Below are 16,227 nucleotides of genomic sequence, written 5' to 3' on the forward strand. Positions count from 1 at the left end.
TGAGTTGATGGGGTCTTCTAGATATACAATCATGTCATCTGCAAATAGAGACAGTTTGACTTCCTCCTCTCCTAATCGAATACCCTTTATTTCTTCTTCTTGCCTGATTGCTCTGGCTAGAACTTCTAATACTATGTTGAATAGGAGTGGTGAGAGAGGGCATGCTTGTCTAGTGCCTGATTTCAAAGGGAATTCTTCCAGCTTTTGCCTGTTCAGTATGATGTTGGCTGTAGGTTTGTCACATATAGCTTTCATCATTTTATGATACATTCTGTCAATACCTAATTTATTGAGAGTTTTTAGCATGAAGGGCTGTTGAATTTTATTGAAGGCCTTCTCTGCATCTATTGAGATAATCATGTGGTTTTTGTCTTTGGTTCCGTTTATGTGATGGATTACATTTATGGATTTGCATATGTTGAACCAGCCTTGCATCCCCAGGACAAAGCCTACATGTTCATGATGGAAAAGCTTCTTGCATGCTGTTGCAATCTGTTTGCCAGTATTTTATTGAAGATTTTTGTGTTGATGTTCATCATGGATATTGGCCTGAGGTTTTCTTTTTTAGTTGAGTCTCTGCCTGGTTTTGGTATCAGGATGATGTTGGTCTCATAAAATGAGTTAGGGAGGATCCCCTCCTTTTGTATTCTTTGATACAGTTTCAGAAGGAATGGAACCAGCTCCTCTTTGTACATCTGGTAGAATTTGGCTGTGAATCTGTCTGGACCTGGACTTTTTTTGGTTGGTAGGCTATTAATTGCTGCCTCTACTTCAGCCCTTGTTATTGGTCTATTCATGGTTTCAGCTTCCTCCTGGTTTAGTTTTGGTAGAGTATACGTGTCTAGGAATTTATCCATTTCTTCCTGGTTTACTGGTTTATGTGAGTAGAGCTGTTTGTAGTAATCTCTGTTGGTAGTTTGTATTTCTGTGGGATCGGTGGTGATATCCCCTTCATCGTTTTTTATTGCATCTATTTGATTCTTCTCCCTTTTCTTTTTTATTAATCTGGCTAGTGGTCTGTCTATCTTGTTGATCTTTTCAAAAAACCAGCTCCTGGATTTATTGATTTTTGAAGGTTTTTTTTGTGTCTCTATCTCCTTCAGTTCTGCTCTGATCTTAGTTATCTCTTGTCTTCTGCTAGCTTTTGAGTTTCTTTGATCTTGCTCTTCTAGTTCTTTCAATTTTGATGATAGGGTGTTGATTTTAGATCTTTCCTCTCTTCTCTGGTGGGCATTTATTGCTATAAATTTCCCTCTCAATATTGCTTTAAATGTGTCCCAGAGATTCTGGTAAGTTGTGTCTTTATTCTGGTTGGTTTTGAAGAACATATTTATTTCTGCCTTCATTTCATTGTTTATCCAGTCGACATTCAGAAGCAAGTTGTTCAGTTTCCAAGTGGTTGTGCTGGTTTGAGTGAGTTTCTTGATCCTGAGTTCTAGTTTGATTGTGCTGTGGTCTGATAGACTGTTTGTTATGATTTCTGTTTTTTTGCATTTGCTGAGGAGTGATTTGTTTCCAATGATGTGGTCAATTTTAGAGTAGGTGCAATGTGGTGCTGAGAAAAATGTATGTTCTGTGGGTTTGGGATGGAGCATTCTGTATATGTCTTTTAGATCCGCTTGGTCCAGCTCTGCATTCAAGTCCTGGGTATCCTTGTTAATTTTCTGTCTCGTTGATCTGTCTAATATTGACAGTGGAGCATTGAAGTCTCCTGCTATTATCGTGTGGGAGTATATCTCATTTTAGGTCATTAAGAACTTGCTTTATGTATATGGGTGCTCCTGTATTGGGGGCAAATATATTTAGAATAGTTAGCTCTTCCTGTTGGATTGATCCTTTTACCATTATATAGTGCCCTTCTTTGTCTCTTTTGATCTTTGTTGGTTTGAAGTCCATGTTATCAGAGATTAGGATTGCAACCCCTACTTCTTTTTGTTCTCCATTTGCTTGGTAAATCTTCTTCCATCCCTTTATTTGAGTCATTGTGTGTCTTTGTATGTGAGATGGGTTTCCTGAATACAGCATAGCAATGGGTTCTGACTTTTTATCCAATTTGCCAGTCTGTGTCTTTTGATTGGAGTGTTTAGGCCATTTACATTCAATGTTAATATTGTTATGTGTGAATTTGATCCTGCCATTTTGTTACTGGCTGGTTTTCTTTCCTGTTAGTTGACACATTTTCTTCATTGCATTTTTGGTCTTTGCCACTGCTTTGCTTTTGCAGTGACTAGTACTTGTTCCTTTCCATGCTTAGTATTTCTTTCAGGAGCTCTTGTAGGGCAGGTCTGGTGGTGACAAAATCTCTTAATAATTGCTTGTTCATAAAGGATTTTATTTCTCCTTCACTTATGAAGCTTAGTCTGGCTGGATGTGAGATTCTGGGTTGAAATTTCTTTTCTTTAAGGATGTCGACTATTGGCCCCCACTCTCTTCTGGCTTGTAGGGTTTCTGCTGAGATATCTGCTGTGAGTCTGATTGGCTTCCCTCTGTGGGTGACCTGACCTTTCTCTCTGGCTGCCCTTAGCATTTTTTCCTTCACTTCGACCCTGGTGAATCTGGCGATTATGTGCCTTGGGGTTGCTCTTCTTGGGGAATATCTTTGTGGAGTTCTCTGTATTTCTTGAATTTGAAATTTGGACTGCCTTGCTAGGCTTGGGAAGTTCTCCTGGATAATATCCTGGAGTGTGTCTTCCAGCTTGGATTCATTCTCCCCATCACATTCAGGTACACTGATCAAGCGTAGATTAGGTTTTTTCACATAATCCCATATTTCTTGGAGGCTTTGTTTATTTCTTTTCACTGTTTTTTCTCTTGTCTTGCCTTCTCTTTTTATTTCATTGAGTTGATCTTCAATCTCTGATATCCTTTCTTCTGTTTGATCGATTCGGCTGTTAAAACTTGTGTTTGCTTCACGTAGTTCTTGTGCTGTGTTTTTCAACTCCATCAAGTCATTTATGTTCTTCTCTAAGCTGGTTATTCGAGTTAGCATTTTGTCTAATCTTTTTTCAAGGTTTTTGGTTTCTTTTCATTGAGTTAGAATCTGTTCCTTTAGCTCTGAAAAGTTTGTTATTATCCACTTTCTGAATCCTGTTTCTGTCAATTCTCCGCACTTATTCTCGGTCAAGTTGTGATCTTGTGTTGTTGAGGAGTTGTGATCCCTTGAAGGAGAAGAGGTGTTCTGGTCTTTGGTGGTTTCACCTTTTTTGTGCTGGTTTTTTCCCATCTTTGTGGATTTACCTGGCTGTGGTGTCAGAGAGCTGCTTGATGAGGTTGCTTGTCTGCCTGTGGGGGGCGCTACTGGGTTTCTAGGGACTCCTTCAGGTTACTAGGGAAGCTTCTGGTGTCTTTTTTGTTTATGCTGGGAGATTAGGCCTGCCTCTTCCGCTGACCTGTAGGCGCTGCTGGGTTGTCAAAAACGCCGTCCCATTGCTACATAGGCTTCCTGTGTTTTTTGCGAAAACATGTAGCCCAGTCCCACCCCTTTAATGGTGCAATCTAATGAGCCTTTCTCCACTGGGCTGGATCATTCAGGGTTCATCTCAGACAGTGGCACTGGCTATGCAACCCACTAGAGTCAGAGCTTCAGCCCTCTGGAGTTTGTGGGGTGGGAGGGGTAGGGACCCATCTTCCCCCTTTCAGCTTTGTCTCTCTCCGGTTATGGGGTAGGAGCCACCCAGCTGCTCCTGTTAACAGCTCCCTCTCTCTCTGGGCTGGGAGAGGGGGCAATAGCTCAGTCCACAGGCTCTTATTAAACTCTGTACTTGTAATTCCCAGCACTTGACTGGCAAAGATCCCCTGTTCCATGTATTGCTGAGGCTTTGGGGGAAGTGCTGTATCTGGACCGGAGTGCCAGAGGAGGAGCCTCTGAGTCGCCAGTCAGATGCACTTTCTGGGTGAAGCAGCACTCCTTCCCACTTTGGTCTGCCCTGAGTGGGCTTTGCTCACCTTCGGACCAGACCCGTTGAAATGCATCTGGTACCTCGGTTGAAGCTAGGAGTTCTCTGGGTTTCTGCGTCTCTCTTGCTCGGTGTTGTGCGCTGGAGTTGTGTCTAATCTGCCATCTTGGATCCTCCCACCATTTCTCAGATTCTTAAGGGAGGGACCATGATGTGCCAATGTGGCTTAGGTGTCCCTGGAAAAGCCAGCTGGGGCCAGGGGACTGGCCACAGTGTAAACCCGGGGCTTCTGGAGCCCACCCCTGAAGGTGGCTAGAGAGTGACAGGGAGGCCAGGCAGGGAAAGGGGCATCAGCTGACAGGCAGGGGGCTGGGTGACCTGTATCCGAAGTCCCTTCCCACTCCCCTTGGGTAACTCGCTGCCTGGGATCCGTCAGCCTCTAGGAATAAACCACACGAGACCCCATTTTTTTTGCTTGCACTGATTTGCAAACCCAGCTCTTTGTGTTCTGCCCTCCTTTTTTCGCCTTCACTTCAGCCCTTGACTGGGCAGGGAACGTTCCAGAATTTAGAGGTCATCTTACTGTCTTTGTGAATTCTCTCACTTCCCCAGAAGAGAAAGGACGGTCCGTGCCTGCCTGAGCAGCTTGCTGGAAAGGGCCCTAGTTACTGTCATCGACTCATTTCTCCTGCTGTTCAAAGCCCAGTGGTGTGGATCTGGGTGCCTGGAAGCCCCGGAGATTGTGGATGGGCTTGTGAGGAGGGAAGGAGGTGTCTGTGAGGTCTGGTGGGAGGCGTGAGCAGGACTCAGTCACCCCAGGGCCCTTCAGTTTCCAGCCTCAGCTGCCCTCTTTCACCTGGCCCACAGATCACGTGTGCTGTGCTGGCCTTTCTGCAGGGGATAGTGTAATCAGTCGACGGTGTGGTCAGGGGATGGTGTGGTCAGGGGACAGTGGGGTCAGGGGACGACGTGGTCAGGGGACGCTGGGGGTGGTCAGAGCTGCAGCCCTTTGCTCCGTACCCTGGCGGCGTTTCCAGTCCTGAGGATTGCCATGGATCTTGGCTAGGGCTTGCCCTCTTGCTGGGAGAAGCCAGGGTTTGGAGCGCTTCAGCCAGACGCTGCTCTCAGCAGAGGGGCAGGGCACTCTGAATGCAGATGTGGTTCTGAGGGCGTCTTTCTCTTTGAATTCCTGTGGCGTTTAGAAGGAGGCCATGAGGCTTGGTGTCTCCTTATGCATGGCCGAATGCTGGCTTCCTAGAATGTCGTCTGCAATACTAATAATGAGGCCAGGTCGCGCTTGAAGCTGGTGTTGATGGCACAGCCACGAACCTCCCATGGAATTTCTGTTACCACCTGGTGAAGTAAACAGTACAGATTAGATGATAGGCTTTTAATGGCTGATAAAGCCTCAGATTGGCTGGGTTAAGGAGGGGTGTGTGTGTGTGCAACGTTTTTCTCTTCACAGTCAGGTAGCTGGGCCGAGTTGGGACTGAGTCTGCTTCTGATCTCTAATTCTATACGCTGCTCACGGCAGAGTGCAACTAACTGTATTCTGAATTCTTTCCGCAAAGATTGTCTTATCTGTCCTTGGTATTTTCTGTTCATTTATTCATTTCTCCCTCTATCTTGTTCCATAAATGAATTGAGGATGCTTACAAGAATACGTGTTTATCTCTCTATTTTATTTATGTAAGAAATACGAAGGCTGGGTGTGGTGGTTCATGCCCATAATCCCAGCACTTTCGGAAGCTGGGGCGAGAGGATGGCTTGAGCTCATAAGTTCAAGACCAGCCCAGGCAATATGGTGAGACCCTGTCTCTGAGAAAAAAAAGTCTTTGAGAAGAAATATAAAAAAGAAATATACAAAGATGTGTTTATGGCTGGGCATGGCGGCTCACGCCCGTGATTCCAGCACTTTGGGAGGCCAGGCAGGCAGAGCACTCAGTCCAGGAGTTTCAGCCAAACCTGGGCAACATAGTAAGACTCTGTCTCTATTTTTTAAAAACATATTTATAATATATCTACATGTCTAAAAGATATATTCATAGTAGAAAGGTTAAGTAGATATTCCATACCGGACCTATATGTAGATATTTTATATATGCAGGTATGTCTGTCTATATGTCTATACATATATGTGTGTATGTATGTGTACATGTAACTAAATAGAAATTATAAAAATAAGATTGGGAAAAACTGATTAGCTAGAAGGTTGAGACCGGGGGAGAGCCAGGTCACCTACCTCTTCAGGCCGAAGAGCTGTGTACACTTTGCTGTATTTGAAGCACACATTGAGCTCTGAGCTAATGAGCAGTGAAGGCAGGGAGATGAGAGTTGGCAACACGGTCCAGTGGCCCATGAGGAAAGGGTCCCAGATGCTGAATGCTGGTGCAGGTAGTTAGACCTGGAGGAAGTGTCATTTGTGGGCCCCTGGGTGACAAGGAAAAGATGTGGCAATGTGGCTCTCTGTCTTTTGCTGTCCCGTGGCAGACACCGGCAATCAAGCAGGATCGGGGCTGTTTCCCACCGAGCCCAGAGGCCGTCTCACCGAAGTTCTGCTCTGGGTGCTCTGGGCTCAATCACCACGATTGAGTCTGCAGGTGAGACAGACCCACTTGCTCTCCGGCCGAGGGCTGCTGGCGGGCTCAGCCAGGCCATGAGGGTTTCTGAGTGGAGATCCCCTCCAGTCCCAGCAAGCGGCTCTGCAAGGTGACAAGGTGGGCACTGAAGGAGCCATGTGGGCTGGAAAACTCGCCTGGGTGCCAGTCGGAGGGGCCCCTCAGGCTGACAGGGGTGGGTTGTTGTGTCTGGAGGGACCCAGGGCACACACTTGGGATTCCGGCTTGTTAGTCACTCATTTGTTCCACACGTTTAGCAAACACCAGCTGTGTGCCTGGATAAGCGTGCCCGACTCGCTCTGCTCACCCTACTGGCCCCAGTTCAGTGTCACTTTCTCAGAGTCTCCTCCCCCAGCTCCTCCATCTGCACTGACGCTCACCTGCCGCATCAGTCTACGCCTTTCTATCCCAGCCTTTATCACAGCATGTCCTGACATAGTTATTTGTGTTTATTTGCTTAGTGTTTTTTCTCTCCAGGTTGGGAGTTCCAGGATGGCAGGGACGGTGTCTGTCCCTGGACAGGTGTCCTGGCCCCTCAGGACAGATATCCCTGAGGACATCATTGTGTCCTCAGTCCTAGCATGGGCTCTGGCACATAGTAGGTGCTCAGTTAATATTGGTGGAATGAATGAATAAAAGAATAAAGAGGGCCGGGCTCGGTGGCTCACGCCTGTAATCCCAGCACTTTGGGAGGCCAAGGCAGATGGATCACTTGAAATTAGGAGTTCAAGACCAGCCTGGCCAATGGGGTGAAACCCCATCTCTACTGAAAATACAAAAATTAGCCAGGTGTGGTGGTGCACACCTGTAGTGCCAGCTACTTCAGTGGCTGAGACATGAGACTCGCTTGAACCTGGGAGGTGGAGGTTGCAGTCAGGCAAGATTGCACCGCTGCACTCCAGCCTGAGCAACACAGCAAGACTTGGTCTCAAAAATAAATATAAATAAAGAGGATAAAGAGGATGCAGAGATGAGCCAGGAGAAGATAAGCACATAAATAGATGCAGCATAGGCTCAGTGTGAGGGAAAGGGACAGGCACGTGGGGAAGGGCCTGTCGGGTGGGAGAGGCTCTTCCAGGAGGATGGGGACGTCCAGAAAGGCCCCCTGGTGGGGACAGGTGCTAGGTCTGGAAGGATAAGATGAGGAACGGCACCTGGGGCCCTGGGGATGTCAGGAGCAAAGGCAGAGGCAGAACTGGAGAGGAGCAAAGCCAGGGTTCATTTGGGGTGCTCCTGGGGTGGCGGCGGGGAGGAGTGGCCACTCAGGAAGGGCAGATCTGAGCCGGCTGCAGGAGCTCTGCATAGCAGGCCAACTGGGCAGGAGTGGGAGAAGCAGATATGAGTGGAGCACGGGCCGAGAGGGCCTTCGGGCAGGCAGGGCAGACAGAGAGGAACACGGGAGGCAGGCAGGCCCAAGTGTAGCCGGCGGTGGTGGGGGCAGTGTCCTGGGAGGGTGCACAGATTTTACTCCCTGACGTGGTGTATATCCTGCCTCTCCCATGCCTGTTGGCCCTTGGGGACTGCCCTCCCACAAGCCCTGGCCCCAGGACCCCACACTGGCGCCAGCCATGCCAGCTGCCCTCCCACGGGCCCAGCCCAGCCTCCAGAAAGGCTTCATGCAGCCAGTTCTCCAGGTAGCACTACTGCCCACACATTACTAATGTTAAAACATGAATTTATCACATTTGTCGCATTTTATCTCAAACACAGCTTCTTTTATGCTTTTATTTTGCAATTATAGGTTTATTTTATTCGTTTCTGCCCTCTCGGGCTTTTTAAGGTGTTTTCTGTCACTTAGCTGGGGACTTTTAATTTGCTATTTATATTAATTTTCAGATTATTTTGTGTATCAGTCATTCAGCTTATTTCTTTCTGGCTCCTTCTTTTGACTCTTACCTACCTGTGGATTTATTAAGCATTTCAGCACCTACATTCACATTCAGACTCAGCTGGTGATATTCTGACTGGAGGGTGAGGAGGTGCCGGATCTGTGGGGGGAGATTTTGGTGGAGGGGGAGGAGGGGCCATGTCTGTTGGGGGGAGATTTTGATGGAGAGGGAGGAGGTGCCATGTCTGTGGGGGTAGATTTTGATGGAGGGGGAGGAGGTGTGTCTGTGAGGTGAGATTTTGATGGAGAGGGAGGAGGGGCCGTGTCTGTGGGGGGAGATTTTGATGGAGGGGGAGGAGGTGCTGTGTCTGTGGGGTGAGATTTTGATGGAGAGGGAGGAGGGGCCGTGGCCACTGGGCCTGGTGTCCGCAGTTAGTGGATCAGAGGATGGTGCCTGGTGGTTGGGTGCTAATAATGCACCCACCGCCCTCGAGTTAGCACCCAAGGTTCTCGTGTCAGACGTGAGGCTTCCTTCCTGTGTTCTTTCTGGTTGCATTGGTACCCCAAAGACCAGCAGACCTGAGGTGTTCAGAGGTAGTTGGTTAATGGAGCCTGAATGGAGAGCCTGGGATATGAGTCAGGGTTTGGGATACCCTGGGACAGAGTTAGAGGTCCCGGCAGACATGAATGAGTGGTGAAGACCGAGGGAGCAGGTCACACATGGTGACAGGAGAGGCTGCCCTGCCATACAGGGGCCGTGGAGGGAGCCCCAATGGAGAGGCTCCTTTGGGCCATGTGGCTGCTGCAGAGGAGCCAGGGTCAGCGCTGTGCCTGGAGGGAGAGCAGTGCTGGCCTAGGGTCTCTGGGCCCAACTGCTGCTGGCACAGGCCTCCCAAGGGGCAGTCAGGAGCAGGAGTGGTGGCAGAAAGCTCACGCCCGGCTCCTGCTGTGTCTGGGAAGACATCGGCACATCTGTTTACTGTGTGTGCTGCATGGTCACTCCCTCCTACACACTGCAGGTGACTTACTCAGGGCTCCTGATGGCAAACAACAAGCACCCAATTCAAACTAGCTTAAGCAAAACGGGGGCTCTGTGGGCCTGGCAAGCTGGGGATCAGAATAGCGGTTCAGGCATGGCTGGATCCAGCCATTGACAATGGGCGTGGGATGATACACCGTCAACTCTCAGCTCTGTTTAGCTGCACTTGCAGACAGGCTGTTCTAGATGCAGCCAGATAGCTACTGGCCATCTCAAGCCCCAGACACTGGGTTTCTTTCTCAGGAACTCTGGTGAGACCCCAGGGAGGACATGTACGGCTTGGCCCAAGTCACATGCCCTGAGCCAGTTACTCTGCCTAGGGGGCGGGGATATTCTAATTTATTATCCTCATCACATTCACCCAGGAAGAGGAGCAAGGAGGGGCTGTGTCTCTTTCCCAGAAGCACTGGGCATGATTACTTTGACCTGAAGACTGATTCTCAAAGAAAGGAAAGGAATGCTGGGTAGACAAAACATATGCCCATTGCATAAGGCCAGCAGAGTCCCCGGCCTTTGCTTTGCTAAAGGTGGGAGGGGCACAGCTGTCTGGACTCTGGGGCTCAGTGTGAGGGTGTAGGGGGTGTAGAGGGTGCCGTCTACACAGCTTTCTGGACTCTGGGGCTCAGTGTGAAGGTGTAGAGTGTGTATAGGGTGCCGTTTTCATGGCTGTCTGGACTTTGGGGCTCAGTGTGAGGGTGTAGAGGGTGCTATCTATGCAGCTGTCTGGACTCGAGCTCAGTGTGAGGGTGCAGAGTGTGTATAGGTGCCATCTACACAGCTGTCTGGACTCTGCAGCTCAGCGTGTGTGGGTAGAGGGTGTTGAGGGTGTCGTCTACACGGCTGTCTGGACTCTGGAGCTCAGCGCGTGTGTGTAGAAAGTGTAGAGGGTGCCGTCTACGCGGCTTTTGGGACTCTGGTGCTCAGTGTGAGGTTGTGTAGAGTGTGTAGAGGGTGCCGTCTACATGGCTGTCTGGACTCTGGGGCTCAGTGTAAGGGTGTAGAATCTGTAGAGGGTGCCGTCTACACGGCTTTCTGGACTCTGGAGCTCAGTGTGAGGGTGTAGAGTGTGTATAGGGTGCTGTCTACAGGGCTGGACTCTGCAGCTCACCGTGTGTGTGTGTGTAGAGGGTGTTGAGGGTGCCATCTACACGGCTGTCTAGACTCTGGGGCTCAGTGTAAGGGTGTAAAGTGTGTATACGGTGCCATCTACGTGGCTTTGGGGACTCTGGAGCTCAGTGTGAGGGTGTAGAGTATGTATAGGGTGCCGTCTACACAGCTTTCTGGACTCTGGAGCTCAGTGTGAGGGTGTAGAGTGTGTAGAGGGTGCCGTCTACACGGCTGTCTGGACTCTGGGGCTCAGTGTGAGGGTGCATAGAGTGTGTAGAGGGTGCCGTCTACACAGCTGTCTGGACTCTGGGGCTCAGTGTGAGGGTGCATAGAGTGTGTAGAGGGTGCCGTCTACACGGCTGTCTGGACTCTGGGGCTCAGTGTGAGGGTGCATAGAGTGTGTAGAGGGTGCCGTCTACACGGCTGTCTGGACTCTGGGGCTCAGTGTGAGGGTGTGTAGAGTGTGTAGAGGGTGCCGTCTACACGGTTGTCTGGACTCTGGAGCTCAGTGTGAGGGTGAGGGTGTAGAAGGTGCTGTCTACACAGCTGTCTGGATTCTGTGGCTCTGCTGTCTGCAAAGCACTGTGGCAGCCTCCTGCAGCTCTCAGCTGTATGGATGGCGAACACTCGCCTCTTTATAGCTTGGTGACTGGTCCACCCTGGACCTTCCCACAGACGTGGCCTTTCTGTGAAGTGACCTCTGGGCACAGGTGAAACTAGCCTGTAGCCACCATGCCTGCCCCAGTGACTGACCCAGATCAGCTCCCGTCATGGACAGGGTCTCTCACATACCTTTGGCCTCTGGGCTGTGTGCATACATCTGGCTCTGATGCCAACGTCGGCCCCTGCCCTGCTGGGGCTCAAGTCTCTTTTCCAAATGCTTGACTTGGCTCAAGACTCAGCTTCAGTTGGTGTCCCCTGTGTTTGTGGACTTGGTCCTCCTGGCCTGTGGTCCTGCCAGGGGACGGGGAGAGTGGTCAGGCAGGACCCTGTGAAGGGTCGCATCTCCCCTGCATTGCTTTTCAACATGGAGCACATGAGCAGAATGAATACCAGCTGATTTCCTGCACACTGGGATGTGTGGTGCTGCACATTCAGAGACAGCTTCTAGCACATTCCACCCTTTTCTTTTCTTTCTTTCTTTTTTTTTTGAGACAGTCTTGCTCTTTTGCGTGGGCTGGAGTGTATTGGTGCAATATTGGCTCACTGCAACCTCCACCTTTCAGGTTCAGGCAAATCTCCTGCCTCAGCCTCCCAGGTAGCTGAGACTGCAGACACCCATGGCCATGCCCCAGTCATTTTTGGATTTTTGTTAGAGGCAGGTTTTGCCGTGTTGGACAGGCTGGTCTCGAACTCCTGACCTCAAGTGATCTGCCCACAGCCTCCCAAAGTACTGGGGTTATAGGTGTGAGCCACTATGCCTGGTCAACCAAGGAATTTTATTTTATTTTTCTAATTTTAAGACAAGGTCTCACTCTCTTACCTCAGCTGGAGTATGGTGGCTAGATCATGACTTACAGCAGCCTCAGACTCCTGGGCTCAAGCCATCCTCCCACCTCAGCCTCCTGAATGGCTGGGACTATAGATGTTTGCCACCACACCTGGCTAATTTTTGTATTTTTAGTAGAGACGGAGTTTTGCCATGTTGGCCAGGCTGGTCTCAAATTCCTGGCCTCAGGTGATCCACCTGCCTCGGCCTCCCAAGTAGCTGAGGTTAGAGGCATGACATGCCTGGCCTCCTTCCACACTTTCATATAACATATCAGCACCTCTCAACATTTTTACGGCAGGATCTTTTCTTCAAATCAAATCTTACCTGATAGATGAAGGGGACACAAGCTGAGTTGCTTTGGGTTGGGTTGGAAAAGCCCACCTTGTTCCCAGCCCCTGCTTCTACCTGCACAGTTCTAAGGAGACACTGGGCACCCCTGGCTCATTGGAAGCCAGTGTGAGAGCCTCTTGGTGATTATACCATCTGTCTGCCTCTCTCTCATTCATTCTCTCTCTTTCTCTCTCTCTCTAGCACCTGCCATTATTCCTCATGGGGATAGGTTACGGATGGTGGGTTTTTTTTTTTTGCACCAAAACACATTTTTTCCAGTAGCTTGTTTGCACTATGAGAAGGTCAGCGAGGAGCTCCTTGTCATCTTCCTTCTCTCTGCAGCAGATGTCAGGGCATAAGCGCTCCCTGGCACGTGAGGGTTGTTTCATTGCCCTTGCCCTCCGGAAGTGCCTCTTGGAAGAGGATCGTTGACAGCATCGGTCATTATCTGTGCTTGAGTTTGCCTTCCTCCTGAAGAGCCACACCCCAAAGGGGCCCCGCTCCCGGCCGCTGGGACTTCAGGAAGTTATGAGATGCTGACGTCCCATGCACCACCCACCACTGACCGTAATGAATATTTTGGATACCTTTTCAGAAAATGTGCTCTTTCTAACCAAAAATTGTTTGATGTGACATATGTAAAAGCAGCCAGACGAACATTCCGTAAGAGGGCTGCCCTCTAAGAGAAAGTGTCCTGAATCCCTCAGTTTCAGGAGGCTGTGTCACCAGGGGCCATGGGGACCTTGCCAGGCTCGCATCCACGAGGAGAGTCCAGGCCTTGGTTTGGCTCCAGCTGGGCTGCCTGGTGGCTGCCACTTATTGACAAGTCCAGTGATTCAGATCCTCTGGGAACACCTGTGTCTCCTGACGCCGCTGGTGGGAGGAGGGTGGCCTCCGCAGGTGGAGCGTCCTCTGGGTGAAGCCCCTTGTTCCTGGTAGGTGTTTCTGGGCCTCCTGGCTCCAGAGACGTTGGAAGATACCTCCTCGGTCTTTCCAGAGTCCGGGCGGTTCTGCAGGGGTTTTTCCAGAACTTTGCTCACTTCTGGGGAAAGGATTGGTCTGTCTGGGGAGTCTGGTTAATCGTTGACTGGAAGCCTGCTTTTCCGGGCTGCGAGGGGTCCTGCAGCTTCCACAGCAGAGGTGCCAGGGTTGCAGGACGGCCATGGGCCCGTGGGTGCCTCAGCTGCTGCTCTGCGTTGTCCTTTCAAACACCCCAGTGGATGGAGATGGATTTGGGGGTGCAGGGCAGAGGGGCTGTGTGCTAGCAGCAGGTGGCCTGGGTCCTGTGGGGGCAGGGCGCCCTGAGCAGACTGGAGCCTGCTGCTGGGGAGCCCTTTGTATTGTGGGTCATGCCGCGTGCAGGGGCTGAGGCTCTGCTCCCTCCCCGGGGTCCCACATTTGGTGACAAGTCCCCCAGATAACTGTTAGACGGGGCCAAAGGCCCAAGGGCCACAAGGAAGGCAAAAATAAAGTGCTTAGGCTGCGTGTCTCAGAGCGGGATGGGATTTGTGAGGGCTTTGAAGGCCGTGGTCAGCTGATCCGCTCAGGATGTCAGGGCTCCCTACAGGCAGGGGCCATCTCAGGACCCACCCGCTCGAGAGGGTGTACATTTACAAGCTGTGTAGTACAGGTTTACCTCATCGGGATACAGACTAGCACTCAAACATGTTTTCACTATTACTTATTTTCACGTGTATTGAAGAGTAACTTTGTCTTTTTCAGTTGCCTTCTATTTATGGCACGTGGGATGGTTTTTCTATTTATGGTGGAGATACAAAGTTTCTGTTGGAATAACTTTGTTCACATAAAAGAGTAGGTTGATTCAAAGGGAGATATTAAGTGAAGTCATCCGGGGGCCACATGGGGCTGGCAGGTGGCATGTGGATATCTGAGTTTGGAAGTAGCATGCTGGAGGAATTCAGAGATGAGAAAAATGAAAAGCTCATGGCAGAGTCAGGCGGGTGCGGGAGTGGGACCCTGCTGGGTGGAGGTAGGAGGGGAGTCTGTGCTTACAGGTCCAGAAGCATGGGTATGATTCCCGGTTTATTTCACTTTGGTGCAGCAGGTGAGTCCTGTATGGAACAGAGGGTGAGTTTGGACTGTGTTGTGGAGGACCATCAGGTGTGGCCTCTGAACTTTTGAGGAGGCAGTGGGAGCCATCGAGGATGGCTGAGGAGGGAAGTGTTTCTGGATAGTCCTTGACGAGTCTTGTTTATTTGTAGTGGATCCCAGGACTGGGGGCAGATGACCAGTCCAGGGCCCAAGTAAAGAGAAATTAAGAAGCCAAACTAGGGCCATAGTCAAGGACGAGCCCCTCAGCCCCCCAGGACATCTCTCTCCAGCCTAGATATGCTGGAGAGAGTCGGGTTGTAGGTGGGCGAGCTGACCCTTTGCCCTCTGTGGGGAGGGCAGGGGGGAAGGTCACAAGATGTGCATGGAGTCCTGGAAGGGAGGGGTGTCTTCTCCCGGCTGCTGGGAGGAGGTGGTAAGAGCTACTTCCTGGAGTTTCATGGCCTAGCATGGAATATTCTGAAATGTTCTCAGGGAAATGGGTGTGGTCAGCTGAAGGAATGTCCTCTCTGGGCCAGAGTTCTTGCAGGAGCAGGAGGAAGAAGGCTGCTGTTTCCTGCCCTGTGGTTTGGCCCAGATGGCCTTGGCTGACAGCCCCAGGCCAAGATTTCATTCATCATCAGGGTCTGTGGGTGGGGGTAGGGGAGAAGGGGAGGGCACAGTTTTTTAAAACCCCCATTTCATCCTTTTAGTGTGGAGAAGTTCACCAGCATTCAGGGACCAGCTTGGTTTAAAAAAGAAGTTTGGTTTTGTTTTTTAAGGGCCTGCTATGTACCACATGCTGTGTTTGGAACTTTTTTTTTTTTTGAGACGGAATCTCTGTCGCCCAGGCTGGAGTGTAGTGGTGCAGTCTCGGCTCACTGCAACCCCCACCTCCTGGGTTCAAGCAGTTCTCCTGCCTCAGCCTCCCAAGTAGCTGGGACTACAGGTGTGTGCCACCATGCCCAGCTAATTTTTGTATTTGTAGTAGAGACGTGCTTTTACCATGTTGGCCAGGATGGTCTCGATCTCTTGACCTGGTGATCTTCCCGCTTTGGCCTCCCGAAGCACTGGGATTACAGGTGTGAGCCACCTTGCCCAGCCTGGAACTTTTACTCTGTTATCACAATTCACTATGGACAAAACCTGTTGAGGAATGCATTATTCATTACTTCTGTTGTGCAAAGGAAGAAAGAAGTATAGGGAAATTTAACAAGCCCCAAATTATACCACTGCTTAGCTTTGGAGTCCAGTTGCAAACTTACCCCTCTGAAAGCGAGACTGTGTCTGTAGCAGTGAGACTGTGGACAGAACTTTTACCTTAGAGGAAGTATCCCGTTTGTGCTCCTCTGTATGGGTGCATCTGAACATGGGGGTGCTGCTGGAACTCGATGGCATTGCAGCGGGGATTGGGACTTGTGATACAGATAAGGTGTTACAGAAATGTCAGCTACTGCTGCTGTTATTACATAAAATTAGGGTTGCACAATCCTGGACTCGATTTTACTGGAAGACATTCTTGGAAGGGGGTGGAGGAGAAGCATTATTTTAATTCAACTGAATTAATGAATTTGTTAATTTTTAACATTTAGTTTTATTTAAAAGAATTTATTATATAGATAGGGTCTTGCTATGTTGCCCAGGTTGGTCTCAAATTCCTGGCCTCAAGCAATCTTCTCACCTCGGCCTCCCAAAGAGTTGGGATTAGAGGCGTGGTCCACTGTGCCCAGTCACTTTAATTTTTAAGATAATCATTATATGTGGGGATAGAATGTGAATTTAACCTTAGAGCCATTTTGAGTTTGGGCTGGTGATTTCTACACATACTCCTGGCCCCTGGATGTTCGGAGGTGTGGGTGAAATGCGGA

General features: G+C 49.9%; 1 protein-coding gene across 22 annotated transcripts in view; it reads left to right on the forward strand.

The window, feature by feature from the left end:
* Positions 1-16,227, forward strand: part of RPH3AL (rabphilin 3A like (without C2 domains)) — a 177,639-nt gene that overhangs the window by 24,763 nt on the left and 136,649 nt on the right. For 8 of the 22 annotated variants that reach the window (XM_078372332.1, XM_078372343.1, XM_078372338.1 and 5 more), the window contains exon 1: positions 13,149-13,245. The exons of the other annotated variants lie outside the window; for them this stretch is intronic. The gene's annotated coding sequence lies outside the window, so the exon portion shown is untranslated. Of the gene's footprint in view, positions 1-13,148; positions 13,246-16,227 lie in introns of those variants that run through there. 22 annotated transcript variants of the gene reach the window in all.

Source organism: Callithrix jacchus, chromosome 5 (assembly GCF_049354715.1).
Source record: "Callithrix jacchus isolate 240 chromosome 5, calJac240_pri, whole genome shotgun sequence".
NCBI lineage: Eukaryota > Metazoa > Chordata > Mammalia > Primates > Cebidae > Callithrix > Callithrix jacchus.